Here is a 16,774-nt window from a genome sequence, read left to right as displayed (position 1 = left end):
TTCACTTGGATATTGACAAGGTCTCTGAAATCCCAAACCTGACTACGGCTTGGGAGATCTTCAGGTACACGTTTCTCCAAATTCTTGACAAACATGCTCCGTTGGTTAGATTTAAAACTAAAGGGAACCGCCCACCATGGTTTGATCCTTTGATTACTAAGCTCATGAAAACGAGGGACAAGGATTGGGCACTTGCCCCGACATTCTGTCCAGGCTATACGGGGGATCTTTGTCTTTGTGTGTTCGGAGCAAGTTTGAGTGGCGTGTAGCCGTGGGAGTTAAACGGGCGTGTGCTGCTATTGACAGTCGTTGACTCCGGTGTGACAGATGCTGATAGACAGACACACACAGACAGACAAGACAGGCGGACAGACACAGACAAGATGAATACAGAGACAGAGAAAGATAGAGGAGACAGAGAGAGACACACAGAGGCAACAGAGACAAAGACGGACAGAGATGTTGAATCGAAAACACTGAACTCGCTCCATGGAAAGAGTTTTCTCGATCTTTGCCCATCCCCGGAAGTCGTTCTAGTTTATATTAATTTCAGTGTGGCGTGTACATGTAAGTGTAGGGCTGTTACGGGAGGGCTGTAAGTGCATACGATCCAATGGGTAACAAACACAGTGGGCGGAGTTACGGGAGTACACGGGGGGTGCCCGCAACGACGTCCGCGTCAGGCAGCCTGGGGGGTTGGGATCCTGGTGAGGAGTATAAAGGGGGAGGACAGAGAGAGCTCGGGGCTCAGTCTGGGAACGAAGGAGGAAGAGTGAAGATCCTCTAGCTAGAGCCCTGGACTCCCCTCGACGCCGCCCTTGTCAGGGCTGCAGAGGATCGAGCCAGAGGCGTGGTTCCGTGAACCGGGGTTAGACCCTGGGACTCCGGAGACCGTAGCCCGACTCACCAGTGTCGGGCCAGTTAGCCTCCCCTAGCTCGTTAGAGGAGGACTTGGGGATAGGTGAGGTTAGCTAGGGGATATCCCCAGTCAGCCGGGTGAGGGGGCCGCTACCCCCTCTAGTGTTGTCCTGTACCGACAAGCTGAAATAAATATACGTGTGCCTCAACCTGGGTGTCCAGCGTCTTCACCGGTACTTCATCTGGTGTCAGAAGTACTACGGACATGGAAACACGTCAGACAGCTCGAGCCAGAGTACCGGAGGAGGACACTCCTGAAGTCGTTGAGCCCGAGGCGGCTCACCAAGACATGGCGCAGCCGGGGGCCGACGCGTTCCTACCGGGGCATCGGCATGAAGAGGGGCCGCAGCCAGACGCGCTACGGCTGGCTCACGAGAGACTGGCGGAGCTACTGTACGCCGCTGCCGCCACACTGGAAAACATCACGCGGCTGGGGGCTGGTGGTCCACCACGGGGCGAGGGGAGTCGTCGACCTGAGCGCCTTCCCGCCATTTCTGAAGACTCCAACTTTGAATTTCCCGCCAACGTCACGGCAGCTGCGGAGGGCGTGGCCGGGCTCAACCTCGGGTCCGACACCGCTCTCGCTGGGACAGCTGCGTCATCTCCAGCGGAGGGAGCGTCATCACATCCGCGACAGGCGATTCCATCTGCCATTCGCGCCGACGCACAGCCGAGTCCCGGGGATAGCAGCCTACGGACTTCCAAGGCGAACGCTGCGCTGCAACAACGGCTGCCTCCGCTGAAAGAATTTGTTGGTGCAGAGGGCGACTGGGGCGGCTTCCAGCGACGCTTCATCGCCCACCAAGAAATGGCAAGGTGGTCCGACGATGAAGCCCTCTGCGCGCTGCCGGCGCTCCTCGACGCAGACGCGCTCGCCGCCCTCACATCGGCGCCGAAAGAGAAGCGGTCTACTCTGCCGAAGGCACTACAACTGCTGGCCGGGGTCTATGGACCTTCAGCGGAATGCAGAGAGCAGTTCTACGAGCGCAAGCGGGGTGAGAAGGAGTCGCCCCTGGCATACAGGACGAGCCTCCTAGCGCTGGCTAAGACGGCTTTTCCCCGTATGGACGACGATGGCGTGGACGCGATGGTCACGGAGAAAATACTCCTCCTGGCAGACGACCTGGACATCGCTGTCGTCGCACAGGAGGACGCCGAGATGACCTCTCTTCAGGCGGCGCGCCTCCTTCACGCCAACCTTCTGTCCCTGCGGCGGAAAGCCAGCAGGGCATCGGCAGGGCGTGCGGTGGCTGCAGCCACCCTTCCGACGGAGGAGCTCTTCGCCGTCGACCATCGACGGCAACAGGCGCAAGAAGTACGGTCGGCCCGGGACGGGTCAAGCCGTTTCAACCGCCCGTCGTCTCCACCGGGGCTCCCGCGGTGTTTCAACTGCGGCGTCCGGGGCCACGTCGCCTCGGGGTGCCGCTCTCCTCGACAGCGCGGGACGACGCCTCGACGGGACGCCGGGCCTCCTCCTCCCAAGCTCCAGCAACATGACCCGGCGAGTCGCGGCACCACACATGTTTGGCCAAAGCACCTACCCGTTGCACGCTCTCGCACCGCAACAAACGGGGGGCCGATGTCGCGTTGCGAGGGGCCAACGCGGATCACTGCGGGGACTCAAATCGAGCCCAAACAGTGGTCCGTGTTGGCCCATCGCGTGGTAGCCGCGTCGTCAGGGTCGTCGGCCGTGGTCGGACACATTGACGGGGTAGAAGTACGCATCTTGGTCGATACGGGGGCATCGGCGACAATCATTTCGGAATTAATTTACAATATTCTGCCCGTACAAAGCCGGCCTTTACTGCCGGTTAACGTCCCATTCTATGCCGCTAACGGGGGCTCTCTCGGCATCATGGGACAGATTCGAGCGCAAATTTCTATTGGGGACATCAAATTGTCGGGGCCGATTTTCGTTTCCTCCTCGCTGGCGGTTCCGTGCCTGCTGGGGACGGATTTCTTAGGGAAAATGCCCATTCGTATTTTGATCGACCAAGGATGCATTGAGCTTCCATCGGGGCGGCGCATGGCGTTCCTGCCATCCCCTGCGGCGGCTCGGTCGGCGTTCGCGACGGTACCGGCGTTCGTCGTTCAAACTGTTCGTGTGCCGCCGGGAGCTCAAATGCTAGTGCCTCTGAAACTTCGTAAGCCCTTCGCGAAGGGCATAGGGGATCAGGGTGTTTTGCTGGGACCGTCTAGGGCCGGGGTTAATGGGCCTCATTTGATTCCGGCCCAGACCGTCGTAAGAGGGGACGGGGACCCTTTCATCGCGGTCCTCAATGTGGGATCGCAGACGGTGGTGGTTCCTCAAGGGACGGTGCTCGCTCACGCGACGCCAGTGCCCTGCGAGGAACCTGTCGCGAACCTCGTTGACACTGCTTCCCGGATGCTCCCACATTCGGACAGCGATGAAGGGTGGATCGACGCGCTTTGTGCGGGATCGACGGACCTGACAAATTCAGAGCGCCAACAGCTTAGAACGCTACTGAGGGAATTTTCCGACGTTTTCAGTCGAGATAAATATGATTTGGGTTGCACTCACCTGCTGCGTCACCATATTGACACGGGTGACAGCCCGCCAATTCGCCAAAATCCGTTTCGGTTAAGTCCCGCCGAAAAGGACCATGTCAAATCGGCTGTTGATGACATGTTAGCCGCCGACATCATTTCTCCCTCCACCAGCCCTTGGGGAGCGCCGATCGTCCTGGTTAAAAAACAGGACGGCTCGTTGCGGTTTTGCGTGGATTTTCGGCGCCTTAATAAAATTTCGGTCGCCGACGCATACCCGCTCCCACGGATGGACGAATCGCTGGACGCCTTGGCGGGAGCGCGATTCTTCTCCACTCTAGATTTACTTTCGGGATTCTGGCAGCTTCCTCTGGACGATGATTCTAAGCCTAAAACTGCTTTCCGTACACCGCACGGCCTGTTCCAATTCAACCGGTTGCCGATGGGCTTACACTCAGCGCCGGCAACTTTCCAGCGATTGATGGAATTGGTTTTGGCTGGATTGCAATGGGAGTCGTGCCTGATTTATTTGGATGACGTTATTGTCTTTGGTAAAACTTTTGACGAACATCTCCAGAGGTTGCGGGCGGTTTTCCTAAAGATGCGGGCTGCTAATTTGAAATTTAAGCCCCAGAAATGCCATTTGTTACGCGAGTCGGTGCGTTATCTGGGGCACATCGTAGGGCGCTCGGGTATTGCTACCGATCCCGCCAAAACGCAGTGTGTCAGCTCCTGGCCGACTCCCACCACGGTGGGAGAGGTCAGGAGTTTTATTGGCTTCGCATCATATTACCGACGCTTCGTCGCTAATTTTGCAACGATTGCAAAACCCCTACACGCGTTAACATCAAAAGGGGTCCGGTTCCACTGGGGTCAGGATGAGGAAGCCGCTTTCTGCTCCCTTCGGGACGCGCTGGTGAAGGCTCCTCCCTTGATTTACCCAGATTTTTCGAGGCCGTTTTTGCTCGACACCGACGCGAGCAACACAGGTATTGGAGGCGTGCTTTCCCAGGTGGTTGACGGCGTGGAACGGGTGGTCGCGTACGGCAGTCGGGTGTTGTCTCCAACGGAGCAAAGATATTGTGTCACCCGTAGGGAACTGTTGGCAATCGTCTATTTCATCCAACAGTATCGCCCATATCTGTACGGTCGGCATTTCACCGTCCGCACAGATCATGCGGCACTGCAGTACGCCCTGAAGGTTCAACAGCCATCGGGACAATTGTCCCGATGGTTGGAGGTCCTCCAGGATTTCAGTTTTGAAACCACTTATCGTAAGGGCGTCCGCCACACCAACGCTGACGCTCTGTCGCGGATGCCAACCGCCTCCGAATGCGCATGCCTCCTGGGGTCGGGGCGTTGCAAGCCAGTAGGGGACATGATGGTTCCGGTCCTGGCGGCGGCCGCCGACGATGAAACGGTAGTCCCCATTGATATCGCCGAACAGGGGAGAGATTCCCTGCTTGGATTGCCCGTTGATGAATGGGGGCGCCTCCAGTTGGAGGATGCCTCCCTCCTCGCGTTGCGTCGTCGCGCCGGGGAGAGGGGGCGTGTGACGGGTCATGCCGACGCATGGGAAACCCATGCGGGCTTGCTTATGCATTGGGACGGGAAATCCCAGCGTCACCGGCTGGTGGTCCCTTCTGGCCTACGGGGTAAGGTGGTGTGGGCTGCTCATGAGCGCCTCCTCCACCTAGGTACCCAGAAAACACTCGCCTTGCTCCAGCTGAATTTTTTTTGGCCGGGTATGACAAGGGATGTCGCTGATCTGTTGGCGGCATGCCCTCAGTGTGCGCAGCGCAAACCACCGGCACGGGAGTCGAACCCGCCCTTGCAATCCATCCAGGTCTCCAGAATAAATGAACTGGTCGCACTGGACATTCTGGGGCCATTCCCCGCCACCTCCAGGGGAAATAAATATTTGCTTACTGGGGTCGAATATTTTACGCGCTGGCCTATGGCCTGGCCCCTGGCGAATCAGTCGGCAGCAGCCATCGTCGACGCCTTTGTCCAAGGTTATGTCATGGACAAAGGTGCCCCGGAGCGGTTGTTGACCGACCAGGGTAGAAATTTTTCGGGGAAACTCCTAAAACAAGTCTGTGATCTCCTAGGAACGAAAAAAATTCGAACCTCTCCCTATCACCCGCAAACGGACGGGATGGTCGAGCGTCTGCATCGCACCATCACGTCTATGTTGTCGCAGCAAGTTTCGGACTCACAGGCTGATTGGGACTTACAAATTCAAGGGGTTCTAGCGGCATACAGATTGGCTCCCCATGCTGCGACGGGGTTTTCACCTTTCTTTCTTATGTATGGCCGCGAACCCGACCCACCTGTTCGGGCACAGCTGCAGATCCCCGTGCCGCTGGGCAAATCTAAATTGGACGATCACGTTAAATTTAACCTTGACAAACTGACTGAGGCGCGGGATGCGGCGAGGCTAAATTCTGACAGGCGTCAGAAGGCGAACGAGCGCCTCAGACTGGCTCGCGCGCACGTGCTGCAGTGGAAGCCGGGGGACAGGGCATGGCTGCACTGTCCCCAGGTACCACTCGCGACCTCCTCTAAACTCGTACGCCCGTGGCGGGGCCCCGTCGAGGTTGTTGAGGTTTTGAGGCCTCAGTGCGTTCGAATCCAATGGGGGAGGCGCCGGTGGTTTGTACACCCCTCTAGGCTGAAGCCGTTTGTTGCGGTGCGGGGGCCCACGCCACGCACGCGAGGCCAAGCATGTGGGGGGTCGACCGACTCGGAGGGTCCGTCGCTGCTCTCGCCTGATGTGTTGCCGGCTGTCCCACCCACAGGTGCACCGGGAATGACGGGCTCACGCCCTGGAACCCACACAGGTGATGCCGACAGTCGCGCGACTTCAATCGCGACCTCACCTCGAATGGGACAGCCGCCACCGGATGGTCCGCCGTCCGGGGTTGCCCCGTGTGACGGGCCTGCGGCAAGGACGCGCGCTAAAATGCGCAGACTCTTATGATATACAGCAGGAAGAAAAAGAAAAAAACTTTTTTTATTTATTTTCCTTCACGTGTCATGGTCACTGTATGCTGCGTCGGTGGTGTGCTCCTTGCACACTGTGTGTGTTGTGTTGTGTGGGCGCGGTGTGTGTGTTGTGGGTGCGTTGTGTGTCGTGGGTGTGCTGTGTGTGTGCTGGGGGGAGTTCCTGGCTAGTTGTATATACGTGCTTTTACGGATTTCGTATTTATGCGGGGGGGGGGGGTGCGTCGGACATTCCTTTCGGGGGTATGGTTGTTGTTCTTGTTGTTGTTCTTCAATTTGCATTTTGTTGAAAAAAAAAAATGAGGCACACACGGGGTCGAGGGGTAAATGTTCCTTTATTTGGAATTGTTGCAGCCGGGACGGCTGCGAGCTGTAATGGGGGGGGTGATGTAGGGCTGTTACGGGAGGGCTGTAAGTGCATACGATCCAATGGGTAACAAACACAGTGGGCGGAGTTACGGGAGTACACGGGGGGTGCCCGCAACGACGTCCGCGTCAGGCAGCCTGGGGGGTTGGGATCCTGGTGAGGAGTATAAAGGGGGAGGACAGAGAGAGCTCGGGGCTCAGTCTGGGAACGAAGGAGGAAGAGTGAAGATCCTCTAGCTAGAGCCCTGGACTCCCCTCGACGCCGCCCTTGTCAGGGCTGCAGAGGATCGAGCCAGAGGCGTGGTTCCGTGAACCGGGGTTAGACCCTGGGACTCCGGAGACCGTAGCCCGACTCACCAGTGTCGGGCCAGTTAGCCTCCCCTAGCTCGTTAGAGGAGGACTTGGGGATAGGTGAGGTTAGCTAGGGGATATCCCCAGTCAGCCGGGTGAGGGGGCCGCTACCCCCTCTAGTGTTGTCCTGTACCGACAAGCTGAAATAAATATACGTGTGCCTCAACCTGGGTGTCCAGCGTCTTCACCGGTACTTCATAAGCAATGTGGGATATCGATGTACACAGATATGAACAAGATCAGCAGACAAGACGTCTTTCATACTCTTTGGTTCTTTCGGTAAAGTCACGTACATAGAAAAAATAAAATAATAAAATAAATCGCGACGTTTTGATCACAACACAAGCAGTCGTCATCAGATTAAAACATCCAGACATTTTCGCGGCAGAAGTCACGTGAGCTACGGCACGCGACATATATAAGGTGCCTCCCCCCCCCCACACCGTGGCTTGCCCCGCTCAGCTGAGCATTGTTTAATGCGTTGGGCTCACGCGAAATTGATTGCTGTAAGACGAAGGTACTTTGAAACCCACTGGCTATACTCTTATATAAGCGCACAACTTCATCTATCTGTGACGAACGCTGCATTTTCCGTCGTTTTCATGCAGGGGGCGCTGAAACCTACACACCCCCTGTATGAACGACGGAGGCGCAGGGACAGACGTTCGATCACGTTGGAATCTATCTACGGACGGCGGTCTTATTGCACAGCCAGCTCTGTGTCGCCTTATCTCGATCCCGCGATCCCAACAAGGTGAAAGTCCGCATTGAACCAAATCCCCGGCAAGGCCATCTACTTAACGACGAGAGGAAATTTACACGAAATGTCGTTTTCGATTAAGTCTACCAGATGTAAAATGATATAAGCTTTTAATGAAGAAATACAATTATCTAATTCAAAATATAATACAATTCAACGTTGTTTCATTTTCAAACTTCAAAACGGACCATCGGGAGCTTGCGTGGATGCGTCGTTCGTGCGCAGTTTTTTTTCATGACTTTCCTGGCCCAAGGCCGTAAAAGGTTGTGAGGGGCTTGCTTCAACCCATGGTTGTGAACATTCAGACGTTAATCAGCAAGGAGAATTTCTAGTCCTAGTTCGACAAAATCTACATCAACATGTAATACAAAATTATAATTAGTGTTGTAGAGAATGTACCTCCTATTCGTGTAACTTTTGAGTGGTATGCGTTGTAACTGATGAATGATCCGAATGAGCTCCCTATTTCAAAGACAATGAGTTGCTCCAAAGGGAGATGCTTCCTGAAAACACAAAAGTACCCTTTGACCTGTATCACAAAAACAACGGGTCTCACCAGAGTGAACTATCCAGGTTACTTCCAAAACACACACTTTGTCCTAACATCACTTAATCAATGTTTGACCCTTATAGACAAAATAAGACAAGTATTAATTCTAAATTATTGAGTCATTTTAACAAAATTTAATTACTGCACCTAATTATGCTGAATCAGGTTATATCGTATTAACAATAAGTTATTTAAAAAAATACGCACCGTCTGCTTAACAGTGTATGTGTAATAAAAGACTTGACCACGATCTCTGGCTCAGTGTCCTTTATTCGGTCCGTACTGCGTTCCCACACGGCTGTCTCTCTTATTCTCTCTGTGCTGGTTCCGATGTCACTCCAGTCCACATCAGCAGCCCCGCTGCTGTTCTTGTCGCTCTTGCAGCCCCACAGCAGCTCCGCTGCTGTACTCTCACACAGCTCCCTTGGCTGTTCCTGCTGCAGCTCTGACAGCCTCGTGCTGTCTCGCCTTCTCGTCGCTCCTGCGACTCTTGGCAGCCACCCCGCTGCCCCTCACACACAGCCTTACTGCCTATCTCTATCTGCAGCTTTACACCTCCCAGTAGCTCCCTACTGTTCCCAGGGTTGGCTCCCGCTTCTGACGGTGCCCCCTCGGCTCGTACGCCCGCGTGGCCCCACACCTTTCCATTCACACCCCGACTGACTTCTCCTTCCGGTTTACCCGCTTAAGGACCCCCTACCTTTCACCCACGTCACCTGGCTCCGCCTCCTCGTGACGTCACATCCGGAAGGTCGCTTTCGCCCGCATTACACCACCCTCCCCCATAGAAAAAACCCAGCCGACCTCGGCTGAACAACACCAAAGCGTAATGCGGTGAACCGACCTTCCCCCTTAAAGGACACTAAGCATGCAATATAACAACAAGAACAACACACAAGTAACATCGACGAACGTACGAAAGCATGCGATAAATACGACGGCAAGAACAAGAACAATAACAACATACAATCAACGAAACGTAAGCGATTTGGAACGAGTGCGGGTCGCCGGCCCGTCCCGGACGGTCGGCGGCCCACTTGTAGAACGGGGACGCGATGGAACACGAGAAATGACAGGGGGTAATTCCCCTGCTGCGATTGGAAGTCCACCGACATCTCGTGTCCCTGACGAATCAGTCTTGGTCGTATTCCGCGAATGCGCCTGCAGCGGGGTCGGAAGGGTCGCCGGGCTTGAAGGTACCGCAGCCCTGGCAGGCGCCCTCCGAACAGGCCCACTCCTCCCCCGCGGTGTCACGGTCGGCCTGTCTGGAACAGGTACGACAGGCGCTCTAGCAAGATCAATGGACGCAGGCGGGGAAGAGTCAGAGTCAGCAGCAACAGACCCCGGCAAGGCAACATTGGGAGATGACGCATCACGTAGGGGAGCAACATATGGTTTCAACCGCGACGTATGAACAAACCAACGGCGAGAACCAAACTGAACGCGCGCCGACTGTGGATTGGGAACCTCAATGAGGCGCACAGGACCATGCCAAGGTTTGTGCAATTTAGGAGAGGTCCCCGGCCGCACCTGCGGGCAATGGAGCCAGGCCAGGTCTCCCACCTTCCAGGGGCACTCCCCCTCAGACCGCCGAGCATACCGCTCGTTCCGGGCCTGGGCTTTGGCCGTAGCCACGCGGGCGTTTTCCCGCGCCTCCGTAACCCGGCGAACCGTGTCCCGAATGTATTCAGGGAGTGGTTTACGAGGTCCCTTCACCCCAGTACCCAATTGCACATCCACCGGAGGCACGTTTTCCCGACCATACATAAGGTAAAACGGCGAATACCCTGTAGCCGCATGGGGCGTCATCCTGTACGCCGAAAGCACTCCGGGGATGTGCAGATCCCAATCCGATTGCTGTTCACTCACAGTATGGCAAAGCATGGCAGACAATGTCCTGTTCAGCCGCTCAACCATACCATCCGTCTGCGGATGGTATGGAGATGTCCGTATCTTCTTAGTCCCAAGGCCTGCGCACACTTCAGCCAATAATTTAGAAGAGAAATTTCGGCCCTGGTCCGTGAGGAGTCTCTCCGGCGCCCCCTTGTCCATAATGTACCCAAACAAAAAGGCGTCGGTGATGGCTGCGGCCGACTGATCGGGCAACGGCCAGGCCATCGGCCAACGGGAGAGATACTCAACCCCTACCAGCAAATATTTATTCCCCCTCGCCGATGGTGGGAAGGGTCCCAATATGTCCAGTGCCACCAATTCATTGACTCGAGACACCTGAATCGACTGGAGAGGCGGCACGTAAGGATGTTTAGGCGGCTTACGCCGGGCGCATTCAGGGCACGCGCGCACGTGCCCTACGACATCTGTCGCCATGCCATGCCAAAAATAATGACGTTGTAACGTCAACAAGGTCTTCTGCACCCCTAAATGCAATAGTGTGTCACAATGGAGAGTTCTAATCAACTCAAATCGCAAGGACGTTGGTACCACCACACGCCAGCTTTCCTGGAACCTTTCTTGCCACATAAGCAGACCATCTCGGAGAGCGGTTCGCGGCCCCACAGCCGAACTCGGACTCCCATTGTCCCTCATAGACCGCTTCCGCATGGACAACAACGACTCGTCCATCATCTGTTCCCGAATCCAGACAGACCGCGGCAGATTCAAAACCCCATCAGTCGGTCCCGGTTCCATCGGAGTATCCGACTTCCCGACGGCCAACGTAAGCGGCTGAGGGGGGTTCAGAATCGGCGAACACCTATGCGTCCCCGACGCACATTTACAAGGGGCGCGCCCTGGTAATCTGGAAAGTGCGTCAGCGTTCGCATGGCGCACTCCCTTCCGATGTTGAATTTGGAAGGAAAATTCCTGCAGCGTGTCCAACCAACGTGCCCACTGTCCCGATGGCTGGTCCATTTTAAGTGCATATTGCAAGGCCGCATGATCCGTACGCACAATAAAAGAACGACCGTAAAGGTACGGTCGAAATTGCCGTAGGAAAAAAACAACCGCCAAAAGTTCTCTACGAGTGACGCAGTAGCGTGTTTCCGCAGGCGACAAGACTCGGCTACCATACGCCACGACGCGCTCTACGCCCCCTTTAGACTGTGATAATACCGCCCCAATACCTGTGTCACTCGCGTCCGTATCAAGAATGAAAGGGCGATCAAAATCGGGATAATCCAATGTCGGGGCCGTAGCCAATAGATCACGCAGACTCCGAAAGGCCGCCTCTTCCGGCTCTCCCCAAACAAATTTCCGTCCTTTACCCGTAAGGAGATGCAAGGGCCTCGCAATCGTCGCAAACCCCGGCACAAATCTTCGGTAATACGAGGCAAATCCCAAAAACCGCCGAACATCCCCCACAGAGGCCGGAGTCGGCCAATCCCGGACACACGCCGTCTTTTCCGGATCCGTGGAGACCCCCTCTGCACTCACAATGTGCCCCAAATAACGGACGGACCGTTGCAGTAGGTGGCATTTCTTTGGTTTGAATTTCAAATTGGCAGAGCGCATCCTCGTGAACACTGTCTCCAGCCGCGTTAAATGTTCCTCAAATGTGCGGCTGAACACAATAATATCGTCCAAATATATAAGACACGTCTCCCACTGCAACCCCGTCAAAACGAGCTCCATCAATCTTTGAAATGTAGCAGGGGCCGCATTCAATCCCATCGGGAGGCAGTTGAATTGAAATAACCCCTGCGGCGTACGGAATGCGGTTGTCTCCCGTGAGGACTCGTCAAGGGGAAGCTGCCAAAATCCCGAAGAGAGGTCCAGTGTGGAAAAGAACTTAGCCCCCGACAATGCGTCAAGGGAGTCGTCCATACGCGGCAGGGGGTACGCATCTGCCACCGATATCTTATTCAATTTCCGGAAATCGACACAAAATCGCAAGTTGCCATCCTTTTTCTTAACCAAGACCACAGGAGCGCCCCATGGGCTGTTAGATGGCGATATAATGTCCGCAGCCAACATGTCTTCCACCGCCCCCCGAACGTGTTCTCGCTCCGCTGGACTCATCCGATGCGAATTTAACCGAATAGGGGCAGCGTCGCCCGTCTCAATGTGATGGGAAAGCAACGATGTGCGTCCCAAATCCAAATCGTCGGAGCTGAACACATCCGAATACGTCAGCAACAATTTACGCAGCGCATCACGTTGCCCCACGGACAGGGAAGAATTTTCGTCACATAAGGTAGCGATCCAACGATTATCCGAACCCCTTGGCTCGGAAACACCAGCGACCACTCCCCGGCGATGCGGACAATCGTGCGTCGCAAACGCCGTAGTGGCATGTGCCACAACCGTACCGGCCGGAACACGGATGTTTTCCACCCCCGCATTAAGCACCTGTAAAACCGGTAATTGATCCGGCCGGACGATGGTCTGTGCCCCAACTAACGCCAATCCCGTTGTTATCGTGGCGGATGGTGACAAGACCCCTAATGCTCCTAGCCGATTGGGCAGGGGCTTCCGATACCGCAAGGGTATAAGCATCTGTGAACCAGGTGGGATGTCCACAGATGCGACGGACAGCGCCTGCACCTGTACGGCCGAAGCAGGTCGCCCCCAGGGCGACGGCAGAAACGAGATTCGACGGCCCCCCCGGCAATTCAATACAATTCTCATTGATTTTAATCAAAATGGGCATCTTAGCCAAAAAATCCGTGCCTAGTAAGCAAGGAACCGCCAAAGATCTCGATATTAACACAACGCCCGAAGCCGACACATCCCCTATAGATATCTTAGCATCCACCTGGCCCACGATACCCATACTACCCCCGTTCGCAGCGACGCAAGACCCATAAACCGGACGCACAGCCCCCGGCGGAATGCCCAACAGATGGAAAATGACATCCGATATAATAGTCGCAGACGCTCCCGAGTCGACCAAAATGCGCACGTCCACACCTTGTATGGACCCCGGTACAGTGGACGAACCCGTAGCGGCCGCGACAACTCTCCGTGCCAATTTGCGCCACTGCGTAACTGAATGACAAGGCCCCGTCGATGGCCTTTCTTTAACAACAACAATAGGATCGCGCAACAAAGGTGGTGGGTGAGGTGTAAAGCCTTGCCGAGTGTCTGGTGCGTGCCGACATGCCTGTTTCGGAGGTTCCTTGGTCGGCTTGTCCGGTGTTGTGGGCTCCTGCTGCGGCGGACCCGGGAAGCGGGCCCAGCAATCTTTGGCGTAATGGCCCCTACGGCCGCAGCGGAAGCAATCGGCCTCGTTGCGCCGAAGCGCAGGTCTTGCATCCCGGCGGCCCCGTCCCGATGGCGTAGCGCGCGGCCCCGGCCTTCCGCGTCCCGACCATGGAGAGGAGGCAGCCGTCAGCTCCTGTGGACCCCGCTCATCCGGCACATAGATCGCCCTTGTGGGGTCCCACCCCATCGCGCCTCCTTCCTTGACGGGCCCACCCGTCCATGCCGCCACTTGCTTCCAGCGACGGAGATTAAACTGCGCATCCAGACACTTTGCTGCCGCCCGGGACGTGAGCTTCTCATGCCCACACACAGGCATGGGGATCCCCAGATCCCGAGACAGCTCCAGCATTTTTCCCAATATGAGAGGCTCGAGCAGATCCTGTGGCGTGTCAGGATATGCTGCCATGGCCAGCTCCAACACCGCACCCCTGAACGCCACGGGCGATTCTTCGGGTGCTCGTTGTCGTTGAGCGAATCGCCGATGCGCGTCGTCAGGTGGCTCATAGGCGTCGGCCATTTCCTCAAAAACTCCACATAAAGTCTTCTTCTTATCGGCCGTTATGGAACGGAAAAATCGAACAGATTCGTCGTCCAGTAGAGTCGGCAACACTTCCAAGGCCTCCGCATCGGTCCATCTTGCTGAACGAACCGCCGCCAAAAATCGGCAGGCGAAAGCGCTCCAATCGCCCCCGATAGAGAATTCCTTAACTGTAGTAAGGTGGCGACTCCGACTCCTCTTTACGCCGTCTTCCAATGATGGTTGTTCTGGAGGCAAATTCAAAATGGCGTCGGCCCGCGGCGTGGCCAAGATGGCGGTTTGGCGCCGCGGAGCGCGCAAGATGGCGTCTTCTTGCCGCGTGGCCAATGGCGGCGGCAGGGCAGGCAACGTGGCGGCCCGTGGAGCACCTTCTCGTTCCATCGTCGTCCTTGGCGTAACGAGGTGACATAGATGCGCCAGGACGTCCTTGAGTGTCTCCAGTTGTTCTGCCACCTGTTGCCATCTTTGGTCAGTGTCCGATGTTGTTGACGGACCCGCCATCGCGCCGACATCTTCCACGCCCGTCCCCGTGCTCGCCTCAGCAGGGCTCTCCTCCACCACCCCAGCAGAATCCGTGGTCGGAGGGAATTCGTCGTCGTCGGACGAAGAAGCCGATGCTGGCGCCGGGGGAAGTTTCTTCCTTACTTGCTTAGACATGCCGTTTCACTTCTGACCCCAGTGTAATAAAAGACTTGACCACGATCTCTGGCTCGGTGTCCTTTATTCGGTCCGTACTGCGTTCCCACACGGCTGTCTCTCTTATTCTCTCTGTGCTGGTTCCGATGTCACTCCAGTCCACATCAGCAGCCCCGCTGCTGTTCTTGTCGCTCTTGCAGCCCCACAGCAGCTCCGCTGCTGTACTCTCACACAGCTCCCTTGGCTGTTCCTGCTGCAGCTCTGACAGCCTCGTGCTGTCTCGCCTTCTCGTCGCTCCTGCGACTCTTGGCAGCCACCCCGCTGCCCCTCACACACAGCCTTACTGCCTATCTCTATCTGCAGCTTTACACCTCCCAGTAGCTCCCTACTGTTCCCAGGGTTGGCTCCCGCTTCTGACGGTGCCCCCTCGGCTCGTACGCCCGCGTGGCCCCACACCTTTCCATTCACACCCCGACTGACTTCTCCTTCCGGTTTACCCGCTTAAGGACCCCCTACCTTTCACCCACGTCACCTGGCTCCGCCTCCTCGTGACGTCACATCCGGAAGGTCGCTTTCGCCCGCATTACATATGTACAACATAATATTGTGTAATTTAAAACGAGGCCATTGCATGCTGGCATCTGGGTCAAAATTTATCAAATTCTAAAACATTACCTACAAACTCCACAACTAAGATGCCACATCAACCACCGCCCCCTACTGACAGGCTCTTGTCCACATGCAGGCCGGTGCAGGGCCACCTCCTTGTGCCACACAGGGGCAGTTGCTACTTGGGGATGCTCTTCGAGTGTTTGAGACGAGATACGATACAAAACTCCAAGTTGCTGAGGCGATTAAACAAGCACCATGTAAATGCAATTATGATTACATAGCGAATGCTCCTGGTTAGAGATCTACGCAACCCACAGGTCCACAAAGACTGGCCGCTCTTACCCTGCAGGTTGAACCTAGGAATTGTGCATTCAACTTCACATTATTGTCATTAAAGGCCTGTGACAAAGGTGCGTCTATTGGAGCGACATAATCTCAAGCTACACATCTACCGGGTCTACATTTGACTTTGTATTGTTACAGAGGAAGTCCACCCACACCTCAACTTCCACAAACTGCTGGGAGTTGCCTCGCTCTGCCTCACAGTCAGAATTCTCCTCCTGCTTCATGTTGCCTCTATCGATGTGAAGGTCTGATTTTGGAGTTAAATCTTCATCTTCACATTTTACCTTCACTTCTTCGCTCTTGACCAACACTTCTTCAGATTTCACCTTCACCTCTTCATATTTCACCTTGATACCTTTAAAAGTGTCCAAGCTGGGATTTTCTTCCGGTTCTTGTTTAATGAGGGATGGGCTCATTGCGGCACTTTGACTTTCACAAGCTAATTTCAGACTCCACTCCTTCTGGATCTTCTGATGCTTGTGTGTTCTCTGGTGTGCATGAAGATTTGATGCAAGTGCAAACGTCTTCCTGCAAGGAGTGCACCTGAAGGGGTTCTCTCCCGTGTGTGTTCTCTGGTGTGCTACAAGACGAGATGAACGTGTAAACGCCTTCCCACACACACTGCACTTGAGAGGTTTCTCCCCCGTGTGTGTTCTCTGGTGTTCTACAAGAGTAGATGACTGTGCAAACGCCTTCCCACACACACGGCATTTGAAGGGTTTCTCTCCTGTGTGCGTTCTCTGGTGTATTCCAAGAGTAGATGACTGTGCAAACGCTTTCCCACAAACACTGCATTTGAAGGGTTTCTCTCCCGTGTGTGTTCTCTGGTGTGCTACAAGAGGAGATGAAAGTGCAAACGCCCTCCCACAAACACTGCACTTGAAGGGTTTCTCTCCTGTGTGTGTTCTCTGGTGGTCTACAAGAGTAGATGAACGTGCAAACCCCTTCCCACACACACTGCACTTGAAGGGTTTCTCTGCCGTGTGTGTTATCTGGTGTTTTCCAAGAGTAGATGACCGTG

The 16,774-nt window shown here is 55.4% G+C and overlaps 1 long non-coding RNA gene across 2 annotated transcripts in view; it reads right to left on the bottom strand.

Annotated features, from left to right (window-relative positions):
- Positions 1–16,774, bottom strand: part of LOC144737510 (uncharacterized) — an 81,340-nt gene that overhangs the window by 60,078 nt on the left and 4,488 nt on the right. Inside the window, exon 1 of one of the 2 annotated variants that reach the window (XR_013589009.1) lies at positions 8,309–13,282. The exons of the other annotated variant lie outside the window; for it this stretch is intronic. This is a non-coding gene — a long non-coding RNA (uncharacterized LOC144737510). Of the gene's footprint in view, positions 1–8,308; positions 13,283–16,774 lie in introns of those variants that run through there. 2 annotated transcript variants of the gene reach the window in all.

Source organism: Lampetra planeri, chromosome 71 (genome assembly GCF_965212315.1).
Source record: "Lampetra planeri chromosome 71, kcLamPlan1.2.h2, whole genome shotgun sequence".
In the NCBI taxonomy this organism is placed as follows: Eukaryota; Metazoa; Chordata; class Hyperoartia; order Petromyzontiformes; family Petromyzontidae; genus Lampetra; species Lampetra planeri.
This window is presented reverse-complemented; position numbering and strand designations above follow the sequence as displayed.